The following is a 19609-nucleotide window of genomic DNA, read 5'->3' as shown; positions in this document are numbered from 1 at the left end:
TTGGCCGCATGAGGGTATGGAGCGTTCTTCACGATAAAAATATTTATCCTTATCACCTCCAGAGGTTTCAGAAGTTGGAACTACAATATTTCGCTACACATGAATATTTATATCGATGGTTTCTTGACAGAGTTCACACGCTTTCTGTTAATCAGCGATGAAGCTCTCCTCATACAAACGAGATGATTCAGCACAAGAAACAGACACATATGGACAACTAAAAATCTCCACGCTGTGCATTGCAGGGGCTCCCAATATCCTTTCTCAGTCTCGAATTTAGGGATGGTATCGAGACGAGACGAGACGAGACTTTGTACAGTCTCGGTCTCGTCTCGGTTGATAAATACCGGTCTCGGTCTCGGTCTCGTCTCGAGTCAAAAATCGCCGTCTTGGTCTCGGTCTCGTCTCGGTCAACAGATGCTTGTCTCGATCTCGGTCTCGGTCTCGAGGACCAAATCTCGGTCTCGTCTCGAAAGTCTCGAAATAAATAGTGTGAAATTAAAATTGTGAAAGTATTATTATCGTACAGTCTGTCGTTTTCGCTTCTTATTTTTTGATTTCATTCTTGACAATTATGGTACGCTGTACCTCTTCATAGCTAATTTGCTAGCGCTAATACTTTCCATGCGTGTGTTCCAGGTTCAAATATCAGTGGGTATATCATATCTGGGATAAAACCCTAATAGTAACCCATATTTCACTTTTTAGCAATAGACTTTGTCTCACATAGCCTCAGTACTGCCTATACAATTAAACTCTATTAAATTAACTCCAGTACTATACAGTAGTGTATTCCCTTCCTTTGAATCATAATTGATCAATACCTCCTCACGGATAACGCAACACAGCAGCACAAATGTATTAAATCGGACCGAAATTGAAATTTTATAATATCTCATTTATTATCCAATACATTCTGCTTTGACTGTCATTTTAAAAACAGAATATAACATTCATGATCTTAACAAATAGGGTAAATTATTACTACAATACATTTTGTTTCTAATTGATCAAATGCTTCATTAGCGTTTCACATCTCCGTGTTCAATTTACACTTTATAACACGAACTTCCTGAACCTTGTGGTGGAAGCTAAGGAACTCTCCTTTGCTATGTGTGGTCTTGGGTTGGATCACCAAACAAGTTAAATTCAAAGTCCGATATTTCGCATAGTTCGCGTCTCAATTTAAGTGCATTCTGTTTTTTATACAAGTTCATAAGATCGTAATGCATTACATAAACATATACCCATAGCCGTAACTAGGCAGGAACAACTGGGACAGTGTCCCGGGGTCCTCACGCATAAGAGCGTCGAAAAACCCAGTCAGGCTTACAAAATTTCTACTCTGAGAACTAAAGAAAGGATAATACCTAAGAAATTGAAAAAAATTAGTGCTATAATTTAAATGAATTGTCATGGATACTGCAGATCTATCTCTTTGTACGCTAGGAAAAAAGTCGTCCCTCGGTGGCGACGAAATTAGCTTTGGGGGCCCACAGAGTTATTGTTAGTCATCTAAGTAGGACAAAGAAATAATTTGTTTCCTTTTTGAAATATTTTGTTTTACTCTTCGTAGTACTCTTCGCAGTAATTTATGTGAAGTATAAAAAGTTTTTAAAATTATTTGTTTTTATTTTATTTATTTTTTGCTCTGATTAACCATAGAATTTCAATGGCGTCACGCAGAGACGTAAGCAGACTACAGTACGCTTGACTACAGCAGAGCCGTAAGCAGCACGCTTGACTACAATTCGCGTGGTTCCAAGTTCGATTCCCGGTGTGGGTACAGTTGAACGACCGAAGTGGTTTCACTATAATCAGTAGCCCCACGTCTCCTTTAGCCGCCCTAGCATAACCGTGGGACGTTAAACTAAAACAAACCAACTCAAAATTCAACACAATGCGTATTATTAACTGTAAGTCTTTGAAAAATTGCATATACACTGAAAAAAGGCCAAGTCCAGATTTCAGGAGAAAACTAGGATAATATGCTTTCTGTTGGGAACACTATGGCAAGACAGTGGTGTCAATCGTAATACTGGGTGAAACACCCTCATTTCCTATGATGACATAGTAAGTGAGAGTGGTGCTTACTGTTTTCATAGGAGTAATTGGTGCTCTCACTTACTGACGTACGTAGCCACATGAAATAAGAGTGTTACATCCAGTATTAGAATTGACATCACCGCATTGTCACGGTGTTCCCAACAGAAAGCATTTTATCCTCGTTTTCTCCTTATATCTGGACTTGGCTTTTTTCAGTGTAGCTAAATGGTATGAATCGAGTTTGAGGCGGTCGATGGTCAAACTAAAACAAGTGAAATGTAATTAGGGTGTAATTAAAACTTTTAATTAAGCACGGTTTTAATCTAAAGTGTATACCAGGCCTAACAAGTAAAGGTTCGCTCCCAAGAATCGGGGATTCGGAAACTGCGCATATATTTAGATAGAGGAGGGTCATGGAGGAATACTGGTGAAATATGCCGGGCCGACAGCAAACGATAAATCCAATATGGCCGCCCGAAGGTCATGCCAATCGACTTTTGCAAGCAATCTCTCATCCACTTACCACGAGCAGATTGTCTTAATGTTTTGCAGATTGATATAGATATGTATGAACACTACACATCTAATGGTTTGAAATTTCGCAGACGTTGTCGTATTGAACCCAATATGGTCGATCAAAATGTCAATGTGTCAATGACTCGTGCCTGGAAAACGAATTGTACTATGGAAGTACAGTATCACTAGGGTCTATATATACACTGGCTGAAATACCCATTCTTTGCACGGGTCAGATAAAATATCTATGTAAACAAACAGAACAACGGAAGAAAAAGATATCGACCATTTTTATTACTGTTACATATCCTGGTAAACACCCCCTGAGACTCCCTAGTTCCCAGCCGATGAGGGCTGTATTTGAAAGTCAACGCCTCTGGGAGTATCACCATTCATCTTAGCGACCGCCAAAACTATGAATTTGACACTAATATCGGTCATTCTACTACTTTTCGATGTATCGGTAACCACCCAGCAAGTGCCCCTAACAGCACAAGATTTGCTAGGCATGTTCCATTCAGGTATCCTAGCTACTTTTAGGTACCCAACACTTGGCACATATGATATGCATGTGCTAAGTATGTACTTCAGCTACTTACAGTTTTAGGTACTTGTTACACCTAATTGACTTTTGCAACTATGTACCTCAGCTACTTACAGTTTTAGGTACTTATTATACCTAATTGATTTTTGCAACTATGTACCACAAATATAGCATTTATATATCTGGCTTAGTTTCGCACTCTAACAGTAATTTATTTCTATGTCGTCACTTGGGACATATATCTGTCATGTTCTAGGTACGTGCTTTATGTACATACTATTTCAGATACCCTAACTGCACAAGATGTGCTAGGCATTCGCTATTTAGGTGTTCTAAATTTATCTCCCACATTTGATGCATTTGTTACTTCTTTTTCTAAGTGATTGTGACTAGAAGCAAGAAACGCATCAACTTTATTAGATGGCAACTTCGCCGATCATTTGAAAGTGAATATGTGAGAACCATGAAATAAAGTAAATAAACACTCGTCATTTTGTTATAAAATTACATGGCGAGCAGATTTTAACTGATCCCAAACGGTTATCGTCGAATATACGTGGTTTAAAAGACCGGTTTAAAAGACACTCTGATTAGCCAAATTCAAAAGACCTCAACAATTTATCCCTCTACAAGCAACGTCCTCTTCATCACTTCCGTGGCTAAGTCGGAAGACCACGCGGCTAGATTACTCCAAAGGTTGGTGGTTCGCCCCACCTTGGGGTACATTTTTTTTTACCTGATTAAAGAGTTTTTTAGACTTTCCATAATGTAAACACATTACGCATATAGGCGATTTAACATATTTTGGGGGAGTAATTTTGTGGTTCATTGATATTTACGGCATGGGGAGCATACCTAGAACATAGGCACGTTCCCCAGGTACATGTCAGACATGTGCCTAGGGACGGACATGGACTGTGACTATCATTTGCCATCCATGTGATTTCTCTCTCAGAGATACATAAGGCACATACTGGACACATTCCCATGTTCCTGAGGAAACATGATAGGCATATGCCTGCTATGTAATTGTGCTGTTAGGGGCCCCCCGAGTTGCATACAATGGTAGCTGAGTTTGAATGTCATCGCTAATGGAAGTGTCAGCATTGATCTCAGCGACCGAGAAAACTATGAATTCGACTCTAGTATCGGTCATTTTCTACTACTTATCGGTAACCACATCGCAAGCGCCCCCCGGGTCGCATACAATGGTAGCTGAATTTGAAAGTCATCCTTAATGGAAGTGTCACTATTGATCTCAGCGACCGCAAAAACTATGGATTTGACAAAAATATCTGTAATTTTGGATTTTTTTTACATGTCTCGGTATCCCCTCCGGTGACCCCCGGCCCATATACAATGGTAGCTGAATTTGAAGTCATCGCTACTAGAAGTGTTACCATTGATCTCATTGACCATGAAAATATGGATATGACATTAATATCTGTCAGTTTTTTAAATATTTTTACATGTCTCGGTAACCCCCGTCCACAGTCGAATTTGGTGAATTTGAAAGTGACCCCCCTGAGATTCTCTGGTTTGAATAAAAAAAAGCACTTCGTCTTGGTCTGGGGCCTCGATCAAGGTATCCATGACCAAAATTTGACAACTCTCGGTCCACTTGCCTAGACCCCAAACCTCACAAAGACAGACGGACAGAAACACACAAACTCTATTTTATTTATATTATCTCTCTCTCTCTCTCTCTCTCTCTCTCTATATATATATATATATATATATATATATATATATATATATATATATACGGATCCAGGATATGATAAAGGGAGGAGCTGGGTGCACAAATGCTACCTTTCGGAGTTACAGGCTACCGAAAACATGAAAAAAAATGAACTTTAGTGGTCCATAGCTTCAATACTATGGGATCTACCGTAGTCGGGTCAAGACTTCATCTAAGAACTAGTACGTGCCCTATCCAAATATCCATATATCAGTATCCTGCGGTATTTCTGCAACAGTTTTTACAGAGGTAGTTGGTGATTTCTTCAAATTATATGCCCATAGCCTAACTCCCTCTATGAAAATTGTTGCGTGAGTACCGCAGGATTCTGAAACATGTATTTTTGTATAGGCCACATATTAGTTCCTAAGTGAAGTCTTGACCCGATTACCGTAGATCCCATAGTATTGGAGCTATGGACCAATAAAGTTCATTTTTCATGTTTTCGGCAGCCTATAGCTCCGAAAGTAAGCATTTGTGCACCCAGGTTGGTCTATGCATTTTGTGTTATCTTGGTGTCAGGAATCACCTCCCAAACGTTGTCGGTGTTGTTTTGAAGAAAACTGTATATGTATATACCGGGTGATTCAATGAGAACGTACCAGGCCTATATCACAGCTAATACTGCACGTAGAGCCTTAAGAAAAATACATTACCAAATCGTATGTGTAGAATGCAGTAAAAATAGTAGCGAGACCAACGAGAGGAAACACCTTGGCAGGAACACGGTCGCATTACTAGGTGAAAGTCAGATGGTGCGAGGGTGTTTCCTCTCGACATTTCTCCCATTGTGCGCTTGTTTCCATGGAGGCACGACCAACCCCTGTTTCCATGTCAAATTTTGCAGATGACTCCCGTTGGATATATTCACGATACGCCACTGGTGTCGCTACTATTTTTATTGCATTGTACACATACGATTTGGTAGTTCAAATGTTTGTTTGACGGCTCTATGTTCATTATTAGCTGAGATAAAGATCTGATACGGGTAGTCAGATACAAAACTGCAACAACGCCTCTCGGCTAAATGGGAAAGGATATGACAAAGTTTGTCTTCTAAAAGTTGCATGACATTTAATGTCCTTTTGAACGATTTCAACAGTTACACCACTTTCCATTGCAAATTTTGAAGTTGCCCCCGTTGAAGGTATTCACGAGACGCCACTGGTCTCGCTACTATTTTTTTATTGTATTCTACACATACGATTTGGTAATGCAATTTTTTGTTTGAAGGTTCTACGTGCAGTATGAGCTGCGATATAGGCCTGGTATGTTCTTATTGAATCACCCGGTACACACACACACACACACACACACACACACACACACACACATATATATATATATATATATATATATATATAGAGAGAGAGAGAGAGAGAGAGAGAGAGAGAGAGAGAGAGAGAAGGCAACACCAGCAGTGGATTTTGTTTCGGGAGAGGTTTGAGGAACGGGTAAGAAACATTTGTGCTGTACATGCAGTGCAAAAAAATGATCACAAATTTATTTCGGGAGAGACTTGAGCCTGATACGTACCCCCTAAATACAGGACTGTACATCAATCAACCGTTCCCATATTATCTAACACTGCGACGAAAGAAAATTTGAGTGAAGGCAATTTTAATTTTTATCAATATTCGAGACGAGACCGAGACTTTCGAAACTGACCTAAGTCTCGTCTCGGTCTCGTCTCGATTTATAGATGCCTGTCTCGGTCTCGGTCTCGTCTCGGTTATATAAAATCCGTCTCGGTCTCGATCTCGTCTCGGTATATAAAAGCCCGTCTCGGTCTCGGTACCATCCCTACTGGAATTGTAGACCAGCTGATAGGTCCATATATTTTACATCCACGTTTTAACGCACAGTATTATCTGACATCTTTGAACGAAGTACTACCTGAACTCCTGGAATATTTTCCATTCGTAGTACGTAGGCAAATGTGGTTTCAGCATAATGGTGTAGCTACACTTTTCACTGCAGAAGTTTGTGAGTATCTCCACAACATATTTGAAGAGAGATGGCTCGATCGCGGTGGTCCGGTGGTTTGGCCTGTGCGTTCAACAGGCTTGTCGCCTCTGGACTTTTTCGTTTGGGGGTTCCATGCAGGAGCTTGATTATGAACCCCAGCGGAGACTTCGAAAATTTTAGTAGGAGGAATTTTGGCAGCTGCAGGACAAATACTTGATACAATACAAATCTTTTGACAAATTTCTAAGAATCTATACAGAAGATACTGAGTGTTAACGTCGGTGGACAACACTTTGAGTTTTTCCTTAATGCCAGAAGGTATTACGTTATAGTACAGGGTGATTATACTTCATAGCCCATGAAGTGGCTTTTTCTATTATGTTGCCATCAGGATAGTTAAAAACTTATGTCACTATTGCTTTCTTCTGAGGTTTTTGGCCTCCGAGGAATTGGAAAACCGTATCATTCTTGTTTTGTCTTCAGTTTTAGGGTTCAGGACAATTAAAAACCCATGTCATTGTTCCTTTGTCTGCAGGTTTTAGCCTCAGGGCAATTACAACTCATGTAGTTATTGTTTTTTCTGTTATTTTTTGCCTCAGGACAATTAAAAATCTATGTGTCCCATCCGATGTGGCATCACCTGCATGTGATGAATGGGCATTCCACTAAAACTGCCACAACTACTTATTTGCCCGCGAACGAAAGCAAGAAGAAAACAAGTTGGAAGAGTCTCGTTGGTTCCTAGGAACGAATAAACGCAAAAAAAAAAAAAAAAAATGGTGAGAGATGCTTACTAATGAAATGTTTGTAAAGCTGATGATGTGGCAGCCAAAACGCAAGCTGCATAGAAACAGGGATGTCATAGAGCAAATGTATGATGTGTTTTCAAAATACATTATAACGATACTCGAAACTTAACTAATATTCCTGCACATTTCGATACAATTTTGAGTAATTACAAACAAACGCCTGCCATCTTTTCTTCTTCCTAGGCTGTAAAATCAATATTAGGAACTCATCCTCAAATTGAGGAATGTTTCAAGGGCATTTTTCTTAAGGAGGAAGGTCCACTTAACATGTCTCTGAGTTGAAAAAGATAATGATAATAACCAATGATCGTCTCTGGATTAGTTTTACATGAAGGTTTTCAAGTAGCTAACAGGTTTTACGCAACATCAAGTAACTAGTCGGCGTATTTAAGTAGTTATCCATTGGATTTCTACTTGAAATCCCTACAAGTACAAAACTTTTAATGTGCTTCTCAATTCAATTCCAATCATTGTTCAGTGTGATATGCAAGATATTCTGTGGATAAGGAAAGAAGTACTCTGTGTATATAAAAGAGTAGCCTATATTTCTTTTATTTACAGGTGAGCCATAATGGACCATGAAGTAGATGCCAGGTTGCGACAACGGTCGGTGATGGAGTTTCTCTTCAATACTGGCGATGACTCAATCACATCGATTTACAGGAAGTTGCTTCCTGCTTATGGGGAGGACACATTGGATCGCAGCAGTTTCCAGAGGGGGTTGCAGAGGTTTAAAGAAGGTGATCTCTCTCTACTGGACAATCCACGATGCGGTAGACCATCGACGGTAGTGAGTAATGTGAATAAGGAGACCATTAATCAAATCATCCAAAATGGCAGATGTGTGACGACACGACAGCTTGCTGAAATGACTGGTTTGTCATGGGGTAGTGTGGTATCAGTGGTACAATCACTAGGGTACAGAAAAATATGTGCACGTTTGGTGCCTAGATTATTGACAAGAGAAATGAAAAAGATGAGGAAGGATGTGTGCGAGGGTCTCATGACTACCTTTACTGAAGAGTGGAAACAGTGTTCTGACGGCGTCATATCTATATCTATATCTATCTATCTATCTATCTATCTATCTATCTATATATATATATATATATATATATATATATACCTGATCATCTACGTCTTGGAAAAGGAAAAACCAGAACGAAAAATTTTCGAAAATGTTTGAGAAAAAATGGATAAAACTAGAAATTTTATTGCATAGGTTTGATCTCTTCCAGGTTATTCCTTCTTCTTTTCAAATGTTACTAACCTACCGTAAAGTAGTTTTCATTTTTCTCGAAATATTTATGCTCGTGTAATCAAAAACCATACATTAGTATATTTAGTTATTTTTGAACAAAACTTAATCTTGAATTGTTCTTGCAACTTTTGAGTTGTTCTTACACCAGATTATATTTATTCTTATTTTCTTTGAAATATGAAGAAGCAATATTTTGTTAATAATTAGTCAGGAAGCATTTTTTGTTTCCTTTTGTAATAAAACGCTTCACGAAACAAACTAAGCTTAATTACTCTACCTGATATATATTTTTTTTTCCTCTGAACGTCACGTGTTGTATTCGAAGATCAAAATTTACGTATATTGCGGTACTAATATCCAAAGTTACGAAATATATGCTGGAACAAGCACATATCCCAAATAATAATAATAATAATAATAATAATAATAATAATAATAATAATAATAATAATAATAATAATAATAATAATAATAATAATAATAGACCTTTGTGAAAAGCAAAGATAAAATCCAGTCTTCCTTTTCCTACACAACCTCGTATTCATTTGAAATAATAAAACCGCTCTCGGATTCCATGGTGGCTCAGTCGTACAGCACTCACCTCTGGCGTGTGAAATCCTTGGTTTGATCCTAGTTTCCGCTAAATGGATTATGGTTAACGAACATCGTGTTCGTGAGGTTTCGCTGAGGTTTCCTTTTCCTCCTACTTTCGATATTCCATCATTAGCGTCCATCATCATTGTCTTACTTACTCTCGGTACATAATCGCAGGAAGTTAAACTTTAAAAAAAAAAACTCTCCTAAAAGTTGAGGTTTTGAGTTATGCCATTTTTCTATCTAACCGTATCAGTCAAATCGAAGTTTAAAGGCACTCAGGTTGGAAAACTGTGCTAAGTGAGCTAATATTGCTTACAGTCTTCACATAAATCTTGATCTTATAGCCAAATACTGCAAATGGTTACAACCTGGTAATACTGTGTGTACTGGGCAGTTATTGCACAATCAAATATCGATCATAACTATCTATACCAGTTCTTTTTATTTTACCCGTTTTCGGAGCCACATTCAACTGTATTAAACTTCACTACACTCTGGAAGGTGTATATAAGAAAACCCCTACTTCAGAAGCTGAACAACGTTTTTATACTCAGAATAAACTTGGGTCATGTACTTTTCTCAATAAGCGGAGAACTTGAAACTAACTTAAGTGATGATTCTGTAGATGCATGAATGAAACTTATTCATCTACTTAGTTTGCACTTGAATCAAAGGCGTATATGGCTTCATAAAATCCTATAATGTAGAGTGGCATGAACTACTTAATGCTTCGTCCAAAATTTGATAATGGCTATACACCCCAAAACTTGTTAAGGTGTAAGTAGTTAAAAGAGTGTTGCGACTCACTAAATATTCATCCAAAATGACTGACCATTAGGTGGTGACCACGAAGTTAAAAATCTCTTGTTAATATTATAATCATTATCACCCTTCAAAGTTTTGCAATACTTCTACCCAAAAAAGTAAATAAATAAATACAGCTGACTCTTTTTAATTCGAAGTTGGATAATTCGAACAAAAGTTTATGGGTAAATCGAACTTTTGTACCTTCTGTTTGGAAAATTCGAAGTATGTAGAGTGGAAAAATTTGCAGTGTTCGACCGATTGCAAACAAAACAATACAAATTCAACTTATCTGTTATCTTATCCAGAGGCAACCGTGGGAAAAGGAAAGCATTGTTTATTTATACCACCTCCGCTGGACTTCCTCTTGCTATAGAGAATCCGGCAGAAGATGTTGGTATGCATCTCTCCTCTTCCTCAATAACCCGGATATGCCCATTCCTTCTGTCGAAGTGTGAACATTGCTCACACTTCTACAAAAGGCATGAATGACCTTGAACCCTGTCCTCCACTAGCAAATGAATTATACGACACATTTGCGCAATTCTTTTTAACTGAACTAAAAACAGTGACAGAAAGGTAAGCTGATTCATTTATGATCTATTGGCGTGCATTATACACAATGTCGAATCGCGGCGCGTATTCTAATTTCTTACGGAAATGTGATGCTTTAAAGGTAAGATGCATTGCATATTAATTAGTTTTTCATACACAGTACAGTTATTTTTTTCGTCGATTTTATTTAAAACTGTGAGTTTTTCGTTAATTTGAATTTTGGATAGTTCGGTTTCTTTCGTGTTCCCTTGGACTTCGAATTAAAGAGATTCCATTGTAATAGAAATGTGTTTAATATAATAAGATGCTAAATATATGGGCTATAGAGTGGAACGAAATAATTTGATTTTTTTATTTATTTCTAAGAGTATGGAAAAGAGAAAACAAAAAAAAATGTTTTATGTTTCCCATCTAATAGTTTGTTTCATTAATAAAAGACAACAAGTACAACCAAGGCTTTTATAGCGCATATAAAACAGTGAATGAGGCTGAAATAGAAGAAGAAAAAATAAATTTATGAAATGTTATCGTATTTGCGCATCCCAAACCATGCTCCAATTAATCTAAAATTTTACTTTTTGTGTTGCTTACATCAAAAGGCAACTCAGAACCACAGTGGCTCTGTAGCAGACTGTTAACTTTTGGTATGTTGTGTCCCTGGTTTGATTCCAGCTCGCGCCAAGTGAATTTTGTGGTGGACAAACACCGTGTATGTGGGTTTTCTCGGAGTTGTCCCGTTTAATCTCACTTTATTTATTCCATCGTTGCATTCATTTCTCATCATCACCGTCTCCTTTAGCCTATCCGGCATAATCGTAGAACGTAAAACTGAAAGATATCATTTCATTTGAAAGGGAAAAATGAAATATTTAAGTTTAACGTCCCACGCTTATGCCGGTTAGGCTAAAGGAGACAGTGATAATGAGAAATGAGTGAAATGGTGGAATGAATAAAGTGGGAGGAAACGGGAGAATCCCGAGAAAACCCACGAGCACGGTGTTTGTCCACCACAAAGTCCACACGGCGCTAGCTGGGATTGAACCATGGACCGCAAGCACCAGAGGTGAACGCTCTGCCACTGAGCCACCGCGCCCCCCTCATTTGAAAAGGGAACGTCTCTGTACTATTAGAATAAAAACGTCTATCGGTATCGTTCCACCCTATTGCATAGTTCCTAGGCACCAATCACCAAGGATATAATGGTGATAGTAGTCTTGTTGTAAAACAATATACACAATGATTACTATTATTAACTTGCAAATTTTAGACATTCTACCTCAAAGCGCTAGAGAATATATGGTTATGCAACAGCAGGGTACCATAACCACTACAAATATGCAAAATTCGGACAGTGCAACTCAAACCGTTTCGAAGACCAACTCAGGAAGAAACGTTGAATGAATGCATAAAATTTATGGTTGTTCAATATTGCAATATCCTTGCTTACTTGGTGCTAGATCATTGATGATATGTATTGTGTTTATAAATAATTTATTAGAGAAGAGTTTGTAAAAGTAGGAAAGGGAAAAACTTCAATTTCGTTGTTTCAAGTAAAGAAAGCACTTCTAATAAAATAACTTAAACATATCGTTATTTTAACATCTTCAGTCCATAAGTGTACATGTGTGCACCTCTGTTTTTTTATTTATTTGCTTCTATTCTGAGACTTACATCCTAGTAGAAACTGCTTTGTAACGTTTGTATACCTCCCAAATGTGTTTATTACTAATCTTGTTCATTAGATAGCATCAACAATCTAAACATATCAAGCGATAGTTAAAAAAAAAAAAAATGTGGGCCGTTTAGTGCCAGGACTTTAGAGGTAAAGAAATAGATGGAAGTCCCAACACAAAAGTATAATAGAAAAAAGCAGTAGCTTTTGTGATTTACGTTTGACTTATGGTAGCATTTCTAATTATTCAAATTCGTCCCTGATGAAACTGTGCTTAGCATATGTATGTGCATTGCTGATTAGAGTAAAATACATGGAAAGGAAATTTTAATTAACATCTTCAATCACCAGTTTCTAGAATTCTTACCTACAGAATGCAGGGAAAACTCATTTTCTTCTTGTTGTTAAGGGAAGCTTTTACTTTCAGAAAATGGAAGAAGATAGCTATATACGCCATGTTGCACGAAGTGAAACGAGAAACTTCTCATGTTAAGGTCTTGGATTAAACTGCGGTGTATAGCCACCGTAAATATCATCAAGAAGCTTAACTAAGCCTTGTTCCTCGAGGGTAATGGCAGTTTGTTCTGATCACTCTGCTGAATTTGATATCCTTTGGGAACATGGCGAAGAAGAATCAAATGATGCAAACCCCTTGGGTGTTTACCCCGCGGACTACAAGCTAATCAAAATAATGTATAAGAACTATTCAGCTACTACAGGTATGGAGTTCATAAAATGCTTTAAACTTTATGTTACGTAAGTTACAGCCAGTTTTCCTATAATCAGTATACTGAATTTACCAAATTCTAGTTTTCATATAAATGGATAGTTATTTAGAAGCATTAATGATTAGCAATTTATTATAAGATATTTGATATTTTAAAGTTAAAACTACAATGTAATTCCAAATTTTTACTAACGTGCAAATTCTCAAACTGATACACTGAGAAAAAAAAATGTAGGTGGCATACTTAAAAACGTAGGTTACATTCGTAATTCCTGTAGTTTCTGGACTTAACGTACAACCGTATATAACATCCTGCAGCAAACGTATAGCTGAAAAAGTATGTATTATACGTACTGTCTGCACAAGTGCAATGACGTCATTCGTGTGACGTTATCTGCAGTAACAAGTATATACGGAGGTAATATCTAGCTTTGTGACGTCAGGGTCGTATGTAGCATGTGGGTTAATAATGACGACATACACTGACTATCAGGACGGAGCATGATTTCAAGAAGTATGCAATATACGTTCTGTACGTATGTTTCTTGCGTTCAACCCCGAGACAGCATCTATATTGTACTTGTGCCCCATACGTACGACTAGATACAGTATACGTATTGTACGTATGTATTATACAGATTTTCCTTATGTCGCACACAGCTTGTCCAGATACAGCATACAGAATATCCGTATGCACCATACAGAGTGCATATATGTAGCTTACAGACTGTCTGCATGCAGCATATAGATTATACGTATGTCGCGTACAGGTTGGCCATATGTAATGTATAGATTGGATGTATATAGCTAATAGGTTGTCCATATGAAATATACAGATTTTACCTGTATCGAATACGTATTGCCTTCTTGTAATGTATGGATCGGACATATGCAGGATCTAGAGTGTACGTATAGTGCACCATTATTAAAGTGCTGCAACATACTGCAAAGTGCATGATACATTCTTACTGTAATGTTGTCAAATATTGTTTTACTCTGTATGAAAACAAAAATAGCTTAAAATATGGTTGATCTCCTTTGTGCCAATAATAATAAAATTAACAATACTACACTTTTCAAATCTTAGTTTGGAGCAGTGAAACTGTCCAAAGAAATGTATTTACCTGCAGGGTGTCCTATAAGTTTGGGCTTCCTGCTAATTCGTTGGAAAGCTACTGCAAAGTCAAGTGTTGAAAAGTGACACAAGCGTTAATTTTAAAATTATGGGCACAAAGCAGGGGCGGATCCAGGACGGACTTCTGGGGGGGCGGTCGGCGGTAATACTGCTACTTTTAAGAGCTCCAAACTTGTTATGGATGGGTTTATTTATATATAAAATAAGAAAGTTTCCTCTTGTGGGGGGGGGCGATCCCCCCAATCGCCCCCCTCTGGATCCGCCCCTGGCACAAAGGAGGTTAACCATATATTAAACTATTTTCGTTTCCATACAGAGTAAATCAATATGTGATATATTACTGTAAGAATTTATCATATGGTTTGCAGTTAGTTAGTTGCAGCACCTCAATAATAATGCAAAATGCACAGCCTTATACAATCCTATATTCAAACTCAAACAAGATTTACGTACAATCATTTATTAAGCTGTTATCATCCATTGCTTGTACGATATAAAGATTATTTTACCTCATTCTTTTCCTTAATAGTATCTTCTACTAAAGTGCAGTTGTTACCACAAGAGGCCTGAATAGAATTTTCCAGAAATAACTTCTCTGTACATTTTAATTAACAGGTATGTCTTTTTTTTTTTAAATGTCGCAATAATTAAAAGTGTGCTGTCAGCCGGAAACGTATTCGCTTACAATATGATTCCTACTCAGTACTCGCCATTAAAAATGAAACACCAAGAAGGAGACTGGGTAGATGCGCCAAAGTTCCCAGGCCGATACCTAATAGTAAGTGCAGAATACTCTTAAACGTTCGCTGTATTCGCTGTGTGACAACGTGGTGACAGCGGAGGCGTTGTGCAGCCATCGACTAAACATATTTATTCTTCCCTGCTATAGACATTCTGCAAATTTGGACTTTCCTGGATGCATCCTTCTTAGTGCAACATTTTAAGGAAAGAGCAATTTAACAGTCTCATACATTGCTTAAAGAAAGAGCAATGATTCTCAGAATTACTCGGAAGATATATATACACAATAATTTAAAACGGTTATTTCAAACTTTGCAATTCAAAGCACGAAAAGAACTATAGATAAAGGAACACTGATTTTAGCCAAATAGTAATTAGCAAACTCAATCACACTCAGTACCATTAGTTGCTTGGTGTTATCCGTAAGTCAGAGATCACGGTATCTCATTTCGTGTAGATTTTTGCATTTGTTTAACGCTAAAAATGTATTTTATCGCTAATTGAACCCAGTACCATATATATACCGACAGGACGTACCTTAGTCACAAGGTGACATGAGTGAAACACTAAACTATTCGATTGACACCTGCGGCCTTGTCAACACTAGAGAAAGTTACAAAGTGATTAAGTAAATACGGAACATAGTTCATACAAAGTACAGCGATGTATGAAGTCTCCGTTTCATACGACTTGGATAAAGGAAATAGCAACAAAGAAATATATAATGATTTCTCTGGATAATTTGGATTAGTCCAGAATTCGAACACACACACGCTGGTAAGTCCAACATTTTTTTTTTAACTTCTTTCTTCGGATTCCCAATAAAGTTGCCTACTGAAAAGCTGAGTTATAGATTTTGTATTAAAACAACACCTTCGCTAGACATGTTCAGTATACACATTGTCTTACATACAGAACAATACATTAGTTATTAATGCATGTCTGAAATAATAGTGCTTCGTATAGAATTTTACTTCACCCAATCGCAATAGCACAAAGATAAAAAATATTGCTAGGGATAATGTTCTTATTACAGAGAAAAAGAATTAAAATGACTTAACATTAACAATCATTTTCTTTAAACAGAGATAATATTTTATTATAATTTATGGAAGAAAGAAACAATTTGTAGTGCAGTATCTTTATTAGGGTTATATATTCGTACAAAATAATGTAAGTACAACTGAGTCTGTCTTCAGAAAGGACGTACTTTTAGCCACAACCTACACTGCTTCTTTTGACTGTCTTTCAAGCAGAATCCTGGTTTGATGCACGAAATACCTGCAACAAAAATCAGAAAATATTTAAAATGTTATATTCAGTGTGTTTAATTTGGTTTTACTTAACAATACAAAGTATCTTAACATTTTTGAGATTAAATGGACAAAATCTGTTCGGTCAGGTATGGACTTTTGGGTTGCACGTAGAAAAACTATGAAGTGTTTATTGATGCTGAACAACAACTCAAAATGTATTACCATTCAAAAGTAAGTGGGTACCTCAATGGTGTTCGGGCTACCATGGGGTACCTAATGTCTGTATTTTTTAGATATATGAAAATATATGTCTCTAAAATGTAAGGAACTGACATCTGTTTACCGTAAACCTCAACTCGGTAAGCCTTATGGATATCGAGATATGGGAAAATAAAGAGCGACACTACAGAACTGTGGAGTTTGCGTACTAGATGGTGCAGTTTCGGAAACGTAATTACGAGGGCTTACAACAACCTCAAAAGTAGTTTCAATTAAATACACTACACACACGCCCTGATGGGGGTTTTCGGGTACCATGATATTCCCAGAACTCTCATTTCTAAATATTCTAAAATATGTCTTAATAACGTTTTAAAGAACGTTAGAGGTGTGTGTTTACCGGAACCGCAAGTCGGTACGCCTAACAGTTACCGAAATATGGTGAAATAAAAAGCGACACCATAGGTGCGTGGAGCTTGCATATTAGACAGTACAATTTAGAAAATTAATTAAAATATGACTCTCAAGATATTGTCAAATAAAGGGAGGATCCATATAGTTATGGGGTTTTCGTGTTAGGTGGTAAAATTTCCGAGACCGGTCATGTAAAGTTAATAAGCATCAGTAGCAATTTCATCTTAAAATAATTAGGTATTTCCATGGAGTTTAAGAACATCATGGGGTCTACCAAGATTAAATTTTAAAAGTTTTGTAAAATATATTTTGACATTTGTAAAGAGTATTAGAAATATGTATTTACCTAAAAGTTCCAGCTAGTACATCTAGCAGCTAGAGAGACACCATACAATAAAAGCGTATTAGATCTTGAAATTTCAGAAAACAATTATTGATCCTAACAAAAGTTAAATAAGATGGTACTTATATGGATTAAGTGAGTACCTCAGACTCGTCAGTACAATTTCGATCGAAAGATTAATTCAGCTCTAAATTTTCTTTGGACAATTCCAAGCGTTCATCGGGCTCTGAAATAAAGTGAACATTTTTTGTCAATATCTAATATAGCAAGCGAGATATAAGGAATTATGCATTTTATGACGTCGTAAAAATAGAGACCCACATGGATTTGTACTTTTGAGTATTTGCTGTAAGAAGAAGAAATTTCAGAAAACAACCGTATATACCTTAATAGACAATTAAATGGGCGAGGGCACGATGGCTTAGGGGTAGAGTGCTTACCTCTAGTGTATTGGGTTCTTGGTTCGATCCACGGACAAGTCAGTTTGTAGTGCACATCGTATTCGTGGGTTTTCTCGGGGTACTCTCTTTCCTCCCACCTTTGCATTCCATCAATTCTGTCAACAACATTCACTTGCTTTAATCATAATCTCCCCGAGACTAAAATGCATAATCGTGGGTCGCTACACTGAAATATTTCCTTTTATTTAATTTTAAAATTAAATAGGGAGTTAAGTATGATCGTATCTCTACAGGTTAAGTGAATACTCCAATAGTTTCTGCAAAAAAAGATTAGTTAAATACCCTACCACTAAGCTACTGTGTCCCCGCCCACTGAATTGTCTATTAAGGTATATACAGTAGTTTTCTGAATTTTTTTTCTTATAGGAAAGAGCCAAAAGTACAAATCCGTAAAGATCTCTATTTTTACGTCATAAAATATATAATTCCTTATATCTTGGTTACTATCTTAGATATTGACAGCGAATTTTCATTCTTTTGCACAGCTCGATGAACCCTTGGAATTGCCTGAAGAAAACCTAGGACTGAACTAATCTTTCGATCGAAATTGTACTGAGGTACTCATTTAACCCATAGAAGTACCATCTTATTTAATTTTGTTGACACCAATAATTGTTTCCGAAATTAAAAGATCTCGTACGCTTTTATTTCACAGTGTTTCTCCAGATGTTAGATGTACTAGCTGGAAGTTTTGGGTAAACACATATTTCAAATACTGTTTACAAATGTCAGATTATATTTTCAAAAGCTTTTAAAATTTAATTTTGGTAGACTCCATGATGTTCTAACACTCCATGAAGATATCTAATTACTTTAAGATGAAATTGCTACTGGTGTTTATTAACTTTCCATGACCGATTTCGGAAATTTTAGCATCTAACACGAAAACCCCTTAACTGTGTTGGTCCTCCCTTTATTTGACAACATCTTGATAGCCGTTAGTCATATTTTAATTCAATTTCCGAATTGTAGCGTCAAGTATGCAAGCCCCACATACCTATAGTTTATTTTCCCATACCTCGGTATCCATAAGGCTTACCGAGTTGCAGTTTTCAGTAAAAAAAAAAAAAATCAGTTCTTTACATTTTAGAGACATATATTTCCATATATCTAAAACGCAGAAATTAAGTACCGCATTGGAACTCCATTGGAGTACTCACTTACTTTTGCATAGCAGGGTAAAAACGCCAGTGGTTCTCACTTTAAGGTTGAAAACATACTATTTTGTCTCTTCTCTGAGCATCGTGAATCTGTCGGAGCTGTACCATAGTTGGAAAGACTCACTGATCCTTCCTATAATGACCATGTAGTTAGAATTAAAAAAGGAGTAGCCGTTGGAGGAAAAACAATATTTTAAAATCCTTGCACCAGTAGTCGTCACCTTAAAATCAAAATGTTCCAGTAGTAGTCAGGATTTTCTACCAGTGTTCGTCACTCAAATAACTTGACATAATTTATTCAAAAACGCACTGTGTATCAGTTTAGGGTTAAGAATACAATATAAAGTAGTAAGCTTAATAACTTTGCATCACTTTTAGCACTCAAGAAATAAAATAAAAACGTTTTTACATACTTTTTAAAGCAATTTCAGAGAGAAAAATGTTAACTGAATTCAAAAGTTAACTGTATATCACTTCCACGTTAAGAGTACAATATTAAATACTATGTTTAATAACTATACGTCACTTTAAACTCTCAAGAATGAAAATAAACGTTTGTACATACATTTTAAAAACAATCTGAGAAACAAAATAAGTTAACTGAATTCAAAATTTAATTATACATCACCTTAAGCTTGAG

This window comes from Thermobia domestica, chromosome 6 (genome assembly GCF_964235325.1).
Source record: "Thermobia domestica chromosome 6, izTheDome1.hap1.1, whole genome shotgun sequence".
Lineage (NCBI taxonomy): Eukaryota > Metazoa > Arthropoda > Insecta > Zygentoma > Lepismatidae > Thermobia > Thermobia domestica.
Note: the sequence above shows the minus strand (reverse complement) of the source record.